Raw genomic sequence first — 15,122 nt, 5'->3', positions numbered from 1 at the left:
TACGAAAAAGTAAAAACTTAATACTAAATAACAAAACGGAAAGAAAATATCATAAATTCAAATTAAGATTAAATTATTAATAAGCTTAACTTAAAACATCCTGCTTCTATAATTGTTAATGGAAACATCCTTTTAAAAGGTAAGGTTACAAGATTAATTAACAAATGTTAGCACTCGCTAAAATAACAAAGTAATATTTAATGAGGAAATTATTATAACTCATACGGTAAACAAGAATTTTTATTTTATTTTAAGTACAAGTCAAATATTTTTGTATAACCTTGACTTATTATCATCACAAATATGAAAAATATAAAAATAAAAATTAGGCTTCATTAATAAAAAAAATAAAAATTACGCTTAATTAATATTATATTACGCTTGGTTTTCCCCTTTTATTCATTTTCATATAATATAAATAATGCGTTTATGACAGTTAAAAAATATTTTCTACTTACATGATAATCAATAAATACAGAAATCTTAATTTGCTCCTTTTCTTTAAAAGGAGCAAATTACAAATAAATGTTAACTTTTGGTGTAAAATAACAATTTCTATCCGTCCAGGTTGGTCTGGTGGTAAACACGACGTCGTACATCAGCTGATTTCGAAGTCGAAGTTTTCAATTTCAAATCCTAATAAAGGTAGTCGCTTTTATTCGGATTTGAATACCAGATCTTGGATACCGTTGTTCTTTGCTAATAAATTATTTTTTACCTACGTCTCAGGAATGGTCGGCCTGAGTTTGTTCAATGCTACACATTTACCGGTACAGTTACATTACACTGATAAGTTGCAGATGAATTTAATTGTTGATACGACTATAAATTAAGAGGTATTTAAAAAGAAAAAAACCTTAAATATCACACAAATTAAATTTAAAATTTTTTTCTTATTCTATTTTACAATGCTAGCTGAAACTGCATGATATTTATACCGCTGATTATACGCAAAAATAATTAAGATGAGACAATAAATATTTCTGACCGATGGTAAACCCAGAAAAGGAGAAATAAGATGAAATAGTTAGGAAAAAATAACTAGTAGTTTAACTCGCGTTAAATAAAACAATTATTTTAAGATAATCCCAAGTAATAAGTATTTAAAACCACATTAAAAGACATTTGTTACAAATGTTTAATAATTTTAATAAATGCAACTTTATTATTGTTTAAGAAGAATATAATAATTCAAAAAGTAATACGTAACAAAGAATCTTAACACACTGCTTAAGACGTATATTAACCTCTTTAACTAATCATAAATATATATAATCACCAGCTTGCACATTAAATATTCTTGAAAAATTTAGGGATAAAAATTAACCCTTAATCTCCCCTCTCGAACCGAATATAGAACAAATAAAGTAGCGTCAGCATACCGATCGCAGAAATGAACTCCGGGCGATTAGTTTCACCTTTTATGACTGCATTAAACTTAAAATATTAACAATTCAGTTAAAATAATTCATTAGAGATGTTTGTATAAAAAATTAATGCTGATATGACAATCAAATGTATTTTAATTAATAATAATTTACTCATTAAAATTCAAATAATAAATTAAAAAAAAAAAACATTCTTCTTATCATTCAATATAAAATTACTTAACTATCTAAATTCAATTTAAACGTGATGTAAATTTGAATTATAGACAAATACCGGATTATAATAGGTGACGTCTTGTATGACGATGCAAGGACAGCAAGAGAGCACGGATACACAGCCGCTAACGAGGCCCGACGTACACTGATCAAAGAGCTACGCTGACGACAACTGACTGAACACGAGGTGTGAACTCCTCCCGCTGCTCAGGGATAACTGACGTCGAAGACGGCAGCAGCAACAAGAAGCCGACAAGACCGGAACGAGCGGCACGGCACTGTCCTTATGTAATTAGGAAACAAACGGATTACTTTCTATCGAAAACAGTTACAAGTTCAAAATATCACTAGAAGTTATTTTCTTGACGGGCCGCTAAGACTTTATTGATAAGACAATATCAGGAAGGAAGACACCTAACCAGCAACCGGCACTTCCACTCTTACAATTACTGACGATTGCCTGCGTTGAACCGTCTGCCCCGCCACCAAAACCCTCCCCACTACCACTCCTCTTGCCGCATATCTACTATTTAGTTTCCCCGCCTTGCATCACTCTAAACGCTTCCGACAATATAAGCAATTTTCATATTTCTCTGTCAATAACAACACAATAGTTGCATCAACAATAGTTATAACTAGATCAACAAACAGAATATGTCAATTGACATAATGAAAATGCGAACAAACAGTAATGCCTTGTTTATAAAAAAGTAATATATCTGCTTACGGACACACACACATACAATCACTATCATTCACTAACACGAATAAATATTACTAAGAACTGCAGATTAAATTGCTATGTGAACTACTTAATTATATTTTGTAGTAAAAATTTATAATTAATTTTTGAGTGATATTTTTCTGATATTAAGTAAACTCCATTTGTACCGTTACTTCTTTTTTACAAAGAAGTTTTTGTTAATAATTGATAATAAAATTGTAAGAATAGATGCAATACTACAGATTACTAATTTGTACTAATAACAGCGGTTCATTCTTAGCTGTTTCATAACAGAAAACTTAATCGTTTAATCTAATAAAATTAAAAAAGAAAAAACTATTTTTAATTAATTTTATGATAAATTAATAGCTGTTTATAATTATTTAGTAACTATATAAATATAAAATTAGTTAATTACTTGAATAGGTAGATTACTTAGATAGGTTTTGAATAATCGATTTTTAAATAACGTTTATGTGGTAGTATTTCAGAATATGAAAAAATAATTCTGATTCCAACAGATGGAGTTACTCAAGCACATGTGTTCAGAATACCCTAATTTTCTGCTTTTACTTCATTCCGCCAGTCGAAGAGTAATGTGTTAAAGTGGCGTATTTTTTTTATCTCCAGAACGGATGATAAAATTTTAATGAAATAGATATAAAATACACCTTGCTAACGCATCAGTAGGAATGTATTATTTGAAAAACTAAAATGTCAGACTTAATTATTTCCCTAACCAAAATCCAAAAATTGTTTTTTAACTGAGAATAAATGTAATAAAAAATAAAGTCGTTTGAAAAGAGGACTTCAAAGATATTTTTTCCTTAACAATTTCCATTAGGTATATTTATAATACATAAAACAGGTGTGTGAGTGTTGGTGGGGGGGATTTGGTAGCGGGGCAGACGGTTCAACGCAGGCAATCGTCAGTAATTGTAAGAGTGGAAGTGCCGGTTGCTGGTTAGGTGTCTTCGTTTCTGATATTGTCTTATCAATAAAGTCTTAGCTTTAAGGCATAAGGTCTGTCAGAAAATAATTAGAAATAAAAAAGAAAATAATAATAACAGTTAAATGATATTTATCGTAAGAAAAATGATAAGAAATTGTAAGAAAGTTAGTAATAAAGAAACGTAACTTAAAATAAATATGAATTGAATGACCGGAAGTTGTATAAAGAAGTATTCGAAATCGACATTGAAAAATCGATTAAATGATTTCTTGTTATAAATTAAGCTAATAAAATATAACTTTATATTTACGAAAATAATAAAAAAAATGTCATTCCAGTTTCATGAATAAGTTATATTCAAGAAAACAGACAAATAACCTTCATCGATATCTATGTAACGCAGTGCCAGTTTTAGACAAAAATATTTAAACGAGATTTTATAATACAATTTAGTATGAGAGTAAACTTATACCTGTCGTCTTTTTGGATTATAAAATATTGTCTTATTAGAAGATAATTGAAGTAATTCACATCTCATTTGAATAAAACCACAAAAATCGAGTTATAGCAGAAAACGTTAGTCTAGATATAAATTTTGAAGAAATATTTAGAGCAATATTTCAATTCATTTAATAAAAAAAGAAAAATTTAACTTTTTAACTCCATTATATAAAAAAATAGAACAACAGATATATTTATGTTTATGTAATACAAATAATTTAAAAAGATATATTTGAGCTTCTCAAGGAAAAAACTCTTTTAAATGATATTTTCAAAATGATTTCCGTAGGATTCAATATGTTCCACAAGATTTTTTGCGAAGACAATTGATCAAATTCCATCTCTTCAACCGTTATACTCTGAATCTATTCTTTCCTGCATTTCATCTCCTGTTGCATCCCATCCAGAACAGTCCTGACCCTTAAACAATCCCAGAGAAAAATATTATTGTATAAGGTGGAGTGATTGGGCAACGATGAAAAATGATGGTGTGATGAAATCACGAATTGCGAGGGTTTAAAGGTCCTTGTTGATTGGTATGCCTAGTAATTTCAATATATTTACAATTTCTTGGGACCAATTATAAAACTCTAAGAAATTAGGGGGAAATCTGTATTGCTTTAGATTCTATACGTTTTGCAGGTGGTAATAAAATAAACCATCTTCGTGCAATATCATTCAACATGTGTTTTAGCGGTCCCTAGTTCTCTTAATATTCTTCTAATACTAATACCTGAGTTACAAAAACAATGAAATAAAAATTTCTTGAAATTTTTTTGGATTTTTTATTTGGTAATTAAAAATTGTAAGTATCAGTTCGTGGCCGAGGCAAATTAATTTTTAAAATATGCTATTTTCCTGAATATATTGTTATTCTCAATACTAAAAGAGTTGGAAAAGAAAATATTTTGTCATCTATACTCTTACCTGGTACACTTATTGTCAACAGCACCAGCTAAAATTATTGTAACAACTAAAGAAAAAATTGGATATATAATCAGTTTTTGGGCTGATAAACTTTGCTTGAAAAGCCAACATATCATAACGTTTAATAGATGGAATTACCTGATTGATAAAATTTTTAGATAATACAGTCAAGAAAAAAATTTTGATTAAGAGATTTTTTTAATTTCCAAAATTTTGCTAAAAATATATATTATTAAAACTGCGAGTTGGAGCAGAACAAAGAGTATGGGCTTGTCTTTGATTATTAACAGGCCGTCAACCTAAAAAGTTTGAATCCAGGCTGGACCAGTTTTACTTTAACGCTAGCTTTCCACCCTTGACATCATTTCCCAGCCTTTATTCTGTTAGATGATTCTAATTAACAACATATCCTGGCCTGACAATCCGGATACACTACTAGATGGACAATGGATGTAGCTGGTTACGGGTCCCTATGGTTAAACTAGGCTGCACTAGATATAGTGAGACTTTTGAAATATCGTACCAACCAATCACTCAGTCACAGAAACTTCAAGCACTTGATTTTATGTAAATACGAAATTAAAATGCTATCAATAAAGAAACGGAGGAATAACACTACAATGCGATCCTCAGAATATCAAAGAAGATTTTATTTTACTTTCCTTCATGTAGTGTTGAAAGAGGCAGCTGCACAGGAATTTAATGTAAAGTTTAATAAGACATCTACAAAAGAATGAAATGTTTGTGTTCAAAGTAATACCGAGATAATTTTAAAATTAAAAATTAAGTGAAATGACCATTATTACAAATTTCGATAAGATTTTGGATCGTCCATCATTTTGCAAACTATTGTTCAAAACCACACCCGTTAATTATAATTTTGTCTTGACTTCTTAAAGAAGTACTTCAAATCTGTAAAAGGAGACACTCCCTTTACAGAGTGTATATCAGAGGAACGGATGACTGAAGGCGAAAAAATTTGGTTTACGGTTTACAGAGTGAATAATAATAACAAGAGAACAAATACAACAAAAAAGACAAATGGATATATCAACTTATTTAATTCTGTAGTTGGAATTTATATTAGTTTATAAAAATTTTTAACTCATCTGTTATTTGTCAGCCTATGATATTGTCACGTTATCATCAACTGATGTCCATAAAAAAAAACCAATATCATAAAACATGGGCGAATCATGTTATGCTTTTTAGATATAAGTTTTTTTTTTTCTGTTGATGTCAGTGCCCAACGTTCGACGCTGTAGAGTAAATCAACCAGCAAGTTCAACTACACAAGCTGCATTTTATTGATTTAGAGATTCATTATCATTCATAGCGTTAACGTCTGATGAACCCTAGGTCCTTATGGAATATTAATAAACACTAAAGTGCTTAGCTAACACGTGACCATAATCTGTCGCATCACAAAAAATAAATTATTTTTTTAATTTCGGAACAATGGCCCATTACACTCTAATCATAGTGCATATAATTGCATATACTTTGGATTTTCATATTATATCTTTATTTCCTATTGAAACACAAGACGTTATGCAAAAAAAGACCGAAATGTTAACAACTATAGTAATAAAATAAAAACTAGTCGTTTTTAGATTAAAAAAAAAATATTATTAACATTAGTAAAATACTTAATAATTTTTATAATAAATAAAATGATTTAAAATCTTTTTCAACTGAAAATAGGTAGGTCTTATTTTTGGAATTTGTGAGAAAAGACGTACTATGGCTGTTAAAAATGTTAAGAAGCTTTTACTCGTTATTCTGTAAAAACACTGAGAATGGCGTTTGTTTATCCTGGAAAAATATTGTTAATTCATCTCGCAATTCCAGTAACCGGGTTAATACTTTCCCCCATGATAACCATCTGATTTCTATATGGAAAAGAAGAGATTTTTCTTTTCGACTATTTCTTCGCATAGTTTTTCAAACAGCCTATTCTGTGATGGTCGACTTATAAAAAATTAACCATTTTTACCGCTTTACAAAGAATTTGTTTGAGATTTTCCGCCATATTTTTTTCTGGCATGTAAGGTGCTAAAATTTGTGTGTGAAGTAAGCAGTGCGTTCATTCCGCCCTTGGTGTTAGACGATCTTTAAATTTTTTTTCAGAAATCCACGGTTCTTTCCTGTTATCGCCTTTGCACCATCACTACATAATGTAATACATTTTGTCCAGTCTATGTTATAATTTTTGGTAGCTTCATAAAAAACATCAAAAAGACACTATCTTGTTGGACGACCAGGCACTTATTTGCAAAGCGACATATTTTATTTGACTGAACTATCCCTTTAAAATCATATCTCACAAAACATAAGAACTGAGAAATTCTTGACACATCTGTTGATTCATCAAATTGAATACTAAAAAAAATGCACTTCAACTTGCTTGCTGAATTATCTGATCGCGAACGTTGGCAGCCATGCCATCTATTTGTCTTGATATTGTGTCGTCAGAAAGTGGACTTTTTTGTTTCTTCCACACCTATTAAAACACTAACTATATCAATTGCAGCTATCAATATGAATTTTTCTGCGATTGTATGGGTTTTGGACTTCTTATCTACTCTTAATACTACCAGATAAGATGATTCAAGTGTACTTTTATCAGTATGGCTTGATTTAAAATTGAAACTTTTTGATTTCTCAAAGTTTGTAATTTTCTTTCGAAAGATTCCAAGGGTTTGCTTTTATGATCCGGCTCTTTAGTTCCCAGGTGTGGAATTAATTTTGATGACGTCATGCTTTCAATGGAGGACTTGAAAGCAAACAATGCACTGTAGGTTTTTTCCAATGAGATAAAACCTAATTTAAATAACTGTCATTGTACAATCTTGTTTTTTACCGATCGATTCACTGGATGTGATGGCTCACTTTGTTTTTTTTCAAAAATTTAACCGTTTTGCAAAAGAATCTAATTGGAAAAAAAACAGTTACACCGTTGACAATAAAAAGCTGAAACTTCAGTTATTTCACTTTCAGTGAAACTAGGCTTTTAAAAATTTAAATAAAGGCACCAGACGTACGCTTCGCATTCAAAACTAAACTGACTTTCTGCAATCCCTAACGACGTTTTTATACTGCTGAGAGCACGACTGTTCGAATGTATCATACATATGTTCGAACATGACATTCTCACACCGAATATTATTCAAGCAGACTAAATTGCAAGGAGCACGTACACATCAAATTCTTTCTTTCTTTTTCCTGTTTAGCCTCCGGGAATTACCGTTCAGGTATTACTTCAGAGGATGAATGAGGATGATATGTATGAGTGTAAATGAAGTGTAGTCTTGTAAGTCTCAGTTTGACCATTCCTTAGATGTGTGGTTAATTGAAACCCAACCGCCAAAGAACACCGGTCTCCACGATCTAGTATACAAATCCGTACAAAAGTAAATGCCTTTACTAGGATTTGAACGTTGAAACTCTCGACTTCGAAATCAGCTGATTTTCGAAGTCGCGTTCAACACTAGACCAACCCGGTGGGGTATACATACTAAGTTGGAACCTGTAAATTGCCCATGTTTGTACACTTCATACGTGCATGTTCATACCCGTCGCTATCAACGCAGCTAAATAGTTTTAACTACGTTTCATTAGAATAAGATTGCGGGGTCGCGAAATACTCATTATATATTCTTTTTTACAATTTGGGGATCGTGGAGCTAAAAAGTTGAAAATCACTGAGTTAGGGTAATGTTCAATTTCTGATCTAATGGTAATTTATGATTTTAAATAGCAATAACAGGTATAATAACAGGAAATTGAAAAAGGAATTGTTTATATTGATATTATTTAAATCATAGCGCTAACATTATATAAACAAATAACTTCAACAACCACTCCATTAAAATTTGGACTTTAATATCAACTTTATCTTTGATAATTTTAATTTTGTTTATTATTATTACTTACGGCAGTTCTTTAATTCATCTTACATAAATATAACAACGATGAAATATTTGATTCCATTTCTATTTAATCTGGCACACGTACAAAAAAGTGTAGGTATATTTTTTGTTCCATGATTAATAATAAAATCTGTTTGTTTATTTACTGTCGTAAATAAACAAATACTTCAGTTAATGTATATTAAAGTACAAATACTTCTTAAGCATTGGCAAATGCAATTCTTTACAATTTAAAATAAGAAAAACTTATTTCATCAGATTATCTTTTAAAATATTTTACCCATTACGTTATAATAATGTTGTTTAATATCGAAGGAGAAATACGTTAAAAAAAACTTGAAGATTGAAGAAAATTCAATTTAAAATAGAAGTTATGAAAAATAAAAATAGAATATATTTTTAACCTGCAGGTACAACAAAATATAGTAATTTTAGTTTTTCTGGTCTTATTTCAATAAAGCTTTACGAGATTGAAAGCATGAAGCTTGAAAAAATAGAAAAAACTCGACTCCTTAAAAAGCTGATTGATGAAGTGTTTTGCCTGTATATTTTTTCAATTAATTTTACAGTTAAAAAGACAGCAATAAAAGATAACAAAAAGAAAAGTTTTGTAAGAATGTTAGTTTTACTTTTTTTCTATTTTAATAAATCAAACCTCATAACGTTGATAAACATCAAACTCCTAGGTAGGTTATTTATTTATTACAACAGCTGTAATTAAAAATAATTTTTATTATAATTGTTACGAAAAATCCAAGTCGGGTTTGTATGTTTCCTACAATATTCGTTATGTGTTTATTACGTTATTAGTTTTCCCTCGTAAAAATTCTCTAAATGACTGAAATTTTCTAGAGCACCTACGTACGGTTACGGAAATAGTAAGTTTTAAATTTCACTCTTCTAAGTCAGTGAAAACTTTGTCCGGCTCTTACGAACTAGTAGATATAGCATACCTGGATTTCTCCAAATTCCTAAAACATACAGTATCATCACACACACACACACACACACACACACACACACACACACACACACACACACACACACACACACACACACACACACACACACACACACACACACACATATATATATATATATATATATATATATATATATATATATATATACCATACTGTCGGTGATACCGTCACTGATGGTATCGTTATTTTAAATTGATGAATATGATATTTGATAAAACATATTGCAAAATATTCAATTGTTGAAAATTTTTATTAGTTAAGAATTCATTTCTTTGATAAGGCTATTGAAAGAGGAAGTGGATCAGTTTATCACCTTTTTTTCTGATAGTTGATCGGTCTTACTTTTCTCTTTTTCTGTTTATTCTGCGGAACCACCGTAAATTTTTAGAGGATGAATGAGGATGATATGTTTGAATGTAAATGAGGTGTAGTCTTGTACAATATCAAGTCCACCACTCCTTAATTGAAACCTAACCGCTAAAGAACACCATTATCCATGATCCAGTATTCAAATCCGTATAAAAGTAACTGATTTTAATAAGATTTAAACCTTAGAACTCGTGACTTCGAAATCAGCTGATTTGCAAAGACGAGTTCTCACTACTAGAAGAAATAGGTGGGTTGATCGGTCTTATGTTGCCAAACTTACGACTGTATATTGAATGGTACTGTATGGATTTGGAAAAATCCAAAAATGGTGTATCAAGTAATAAGAGCCGGGCTATTTCGGGATTTTTATCAAACAAAAAATAAACTTAACCGTACGTAGATGCTTTAGAAAATTAGGTATATAGAAAAATTTCACTATGTAAAACTAACAACGTAGAAAACAAAATTAGCCACGAAAGGAAGGACAGAGGGAGTACGACGAAAAAGTTAAACAAAATTTGAATGGGAAGACTGTACTGATAGAATATAAGAGAGGGAAATAGAGGGAAGGTCATGTAGGAAGGAAGAAGGATGACAAAGGACCGAAAAGAGCAACGGCATAAGAAGTAGATAAAAGAAAAAGAGAAAAAATAATAAATTAGAATTAACAAAACACTTCGTTTCTTATAAATTTTTAAAAGTTTAAAGAGGTTCTGAAATCAAAAAACTGGCGTGCATTGTGGTTAACTTATCTTTTACACTTAATACATAATGTACCCGTAAATCAGTAAATTATTGACAATAGGTTTTGATCGGTAAACTATTATTAGCACTACTTAATATTTAGTCGTATTTTTAATTTAACAAAGGAGGCCTGCGAGTTTTAAATTAATAATAATATTTATTATTATCGATTAAAAACATTGTATAATAAAAATATAAACTAAAAAAAGACGAGCACCTTGTATTCAACAGGGAGCGCTATGTTCTGTATAGTTAACATATTATCTCCGTGTTCCCCAATAGTTGACTTCTTATCGACTGATATCATGGTTCAGCTTGTTTTATCAAATATGCCTTATGAACTTTGAGCATAGCTAACGCAATCACTTTATATACTACGTGCATTCTATAAAACTACTGACACTTATTTGAATGTATTAACGGAGATTTTCTAAAATTTAATTTGCGACTTCGAATTAAATTAAATTCCGTTGCAGATTTTATCAGAGGGAAATATAATTTTTATTAGTTTTAAAACGTTATTTACTTCACAAGATAAAAAAAACAATTCTTTTATTTTTACACGACTGTCAAAAAAGGAGTTGAATGTATTTAGGATTTATGTATGTATATATGCTTGTTCCACTGTAGCAGCTCAACGCCTGAACCAATTTAGATGTATTACTCCGTGTTGGAATACTTTTTTTTTATTTTGTTTCATGTTAAGCCTCCGGCAATTACCGCCAGGTATTACTTCAGAGGATAAATGAGGATTCCCATCCTTATTTAGAGGATGAGTTACCCCATCATGACAAATATTTTCATTTCCATTACGTTCATTACTCTTCGGTCCTCGATATGTTATATCAAGTACCGAAAGAACCGAATTTTACACTTGAATTGTGTTACTCCTAGTTATGTTAACCGAATATTTACGGTAATTAAGGGAAGAAAAAATGACAAATAAGTCTAGTCTGTCAGCAGTATAGAAAATGTAATTGATCACTTATTATTAACAAATAGAACGAGTATTTTGGTCGGTTTAGTGATTTTCTAAATCCTAAAACTCCTTATAAAAATAATTAGGGCAGAATTCAAAATACAGCATAAGTATGAAAATAATTTAAAATTGAATGTGAATTTTCTTGTAACTTTCAAGAAGTTATTGAGGTTTTTTAATTGAAACGTAACCGGTATAGTTGAAGTTTTCAATTTACTGGACTCTATCCAAGGAATGGTCAGCTGGATATTGAAACGTTAACCCTAAAATATTTTATGACTTACAGAATGCGCACCCTTGAAGGATTCTCGATGCAGATAATAATATGGTAACTATTGAAAAATTTGTTTTTAGAGCTATTTAGCTAGGTGCAAACTCATTTTCCCAGTTCTGCTGATTAAGCAAAGACTAAAAAGAAATCAAGTAGCAATATTTCAGAATAAGACACGGCAGCTCCAGTTACCAATCTAAGTCCAGCACAACCCGTCATATTGCTCGAGGTAGCATTAATCAAACCTTTCAACTTCTGTTAGATCCGCCGAGACCATTAAATGTTTTAATTAACCATTAAACCATTAAATGAGCCCAACGACCATTAAATGTCCGGGCCCAGACAATCCTATCTTAGTGCGGCCATCGTCCGCATTAAGGCCAATAATTTGGATTACAGCAATCTATGAGGTCCTTTAAAATAAAATTTAGTTATAAAAAACTTAGTTCAGGAAAAGCGCTCCTTATCACAAACTAAATTTATAGTTAGACACAAGTTTTTGATTTGAACTTGACTTTCGAATCATTTTCTATAAAAAAATATTGAATAATTTTCTCCTAATGCTAACCTTTGTGTTATAAAATATCATCATTATATTTTATTATATGAAAAAAACAAATAAATAAGGCCAAATAAAATGAAAAATTTGATAGAAATATTGATTTAATGTTACATTTGCCATAAATGGAACACAACCAGTAGTAATTAATCACAAAATATCAGAGAATTGCAGATATTTTAAAATTGTATAATAGTACGAGCTGAATTATTAATAATATTATCTTTTTATCGTGAATTTAATTAATTATAATTTATGAAGATGTGAAAGGTCGCAACAAATGAACATATTTGTTGAATTAATTAGATTTCTATCTTTTACGTTAATAAAGAATTGACAATAAAATAATAATCTTTTTTTTAAGTATAACAAACAATAATAGAAAGAAATCAATCTTTATATTTTTTAAACGTTAAACTTGGTATAGTTAAATCGAATTTATAATCTTTAACAATATTCTGCACGAGGCATTACTACAAGCTTACACCACCCCACACACACACTCGTTCTTTTTCTCACTCTCTCTCTCTCTCTCTCTCTCTCTCTCTCTCTCTCTCTCTCTCTCTCTCTCTCTCTCTCTCTCTCTCTCTCTCTCTCCTTTTTACTGTCTCTAATACACAGAGAGAGTAATCATGTGTGTGTACATTCGTTAACGGATCTTGAACAAAATCGTGATTAAACAGTCTGACATAATCACTGCTAGACTCACGGATAAGCCTTCATTAAATCCGTTATAAGACTACACGCAAAGTCACATGTATCTATAGATTTCAATAAAATCTCATGTAAATTTTTTATGGTTTTGTTATTTTGCTTATTTACAGTACTACTGCCAACAAATCAACTAAAATTTATATTATTTATTAATTAGTGATATATAGTGCTTTCATGGATATAAGAATCCCTTTTTCTGACATTTCCAAGTGAAAATTCAATCGTAAGTTTTTTTTTGTAATATTATTAATTTGATAGGTATAGACATACAAATAAAGAAATAATATGCATAAAATTATTAGTTTTCTATTGTATAGTTGTATTAGGATTCTGCAATTTTAAGTACCTTTTGCCTATTCATGCATTTAAAGAACTGGTTTACAAAAACATGTAAGGATAAACACAGCATGTATTTTTGCTTTTGCGTATAATATTGGCGGCCATATTATTTGCATCGGTTGCCACTTAAGGCGATTGTTTGCTTTGTACTCCAGACGAGGACGTTGGCACTTCCGTACCTCGTCTGCCCTGGCACGGTATACTGTGTACGGCTGGAAGAAGGTAAGAACAATTAGCTTTTGTGAACACCGACTGATATGCAGCTGGATGTATTAAGTGACGCAAATATTCCATTTGGAAATTTATTGTAATGACATATTCAGTAGTAAGAGACAAACATATACAGACTTCACAAATAATGAAAAACATTTACGATATTACGAATATTTGCCATCATAATTATATTAGATTTGCTAGACGATAATTATAAATCTGTCAAAAGATGATCCCAATTAATCATAAAATTTACATGATATTTACTTCTTGACTGCTAATATAGAGTTGTCTGTAAAAATACCCGCTGATATTGAATGAAAATACATCAATATGTAACCGAAAACTTTTATAAGTAATTTCCGTATAACGAAATAAAGGTGTCCTGTGCGATTAAGGATTGTTAATGATAAAAATATTACATATTTTGAAGTCCATCTGTATAACTATCTGTAATAATAACTAATAATAATAATAAGTAATAATTTTTAATCTGTAATAACCATCTGTAATAACTAGAATGTAATGTTTTAACAAAGCTACATGATATTTCTTAGTAAAACTATGAGTGGGCTTGGAATTTTTCCTAATGGATTGCAATACTGAAAATAAATATTGGCATTAACATGTTTATTATAAGAATTTAAAATTTACGAACAAGATTTATTTATTTTTTTGCCAATTTCCTTTTTAATAGGTTACACTGAATAAGTATCATTAGGTTACTTTTACTTCACTTAGAATAGGAACGAGAAAAACATTATCTCCTAGAAAAACAATGTTTTTTCGTGCTTTCTTTTAAGAAATATAATATGTAGTTCATTTTACAGTCTATATATAGAAAAAAACTAAATCAACAAAATTTCTTCACAGAATATTATTCTTTTTATTTCAGATTTAATTTCATTTTATAACTCTGATACGTTTAGAATAATTACTATAATATACCGTAACAATAAACATCCATCATTAAAATCCCTATTATTTTCAAACCAGATGACCATCGTCTTCAATAATAACTTGTGTAATATATCTTATGATTATAACACTATAAAGCATTAACAATACATAGTGTTGCTAATTCTCTGAAACAGAAGAACCAGAATTAAATGTGTAACTCCTTTATCAACGTCCATAACGTCAATTTTAGAGGAAATAATGAATCTGGGTACTCTTTTGTCATAAATAAGAATATTTTGTTTTTCTTAACTTTCAGTGGACAGTATCCTTCTCTTTGTTTCTGAGGATAAAATCAATAAGAGCGGCATCTAAGAAATAAAATGGAGGATTAATTGATTATTTCCAGTTTAA

At 29.9% G+C, this 15,122-nt stretch overlaps 1 protein-coding gene across 7 annotated transcripts in view; it reads right to left on the bottom strand.

Moving 5' to 3' along the window:
* LOC142333781 (uncharacterized) overlaps nucleotides 1-2,061 on the bottom strand; it is a 187,546-nt gene extending 185,485 nt beyond the window's left edge. For all 7 annotated transcript variants that reach the window (XM_075381304.1, XM_075381326.1, XM_075381319.1 and 4 more), the window contains exon 1: nucleotides 1,663-2,061. The gene's annotated coding sequence lies outside the window, so the exon portion shown is untranslated. The remainder of the gene's footprint in view (nucleotides 1-1,662) is intronic.
* Nucleotides 2,062-15,122: the final 13,061 nt, after the last annotated feature.

Source organism: Lycorma delicatula, chromosome 1 (assembly GCF_047948215.1).
Source record: "Lycorma delicatula isolate Av1 chromosome 1, ASM4794821v1, whole genome shotgun sequence".
NCBI lineage: Eukaryota > Metazoa > Arthropoda > Insecta > Hemiptera > Fulgoridae > Lycorma > Lycorma delicatula.
The sequence above is the reverse complement of the archived record's forward strand: the minus strand, read 5'-3'. Positions and strand labels throughout refer to the sequence as shown.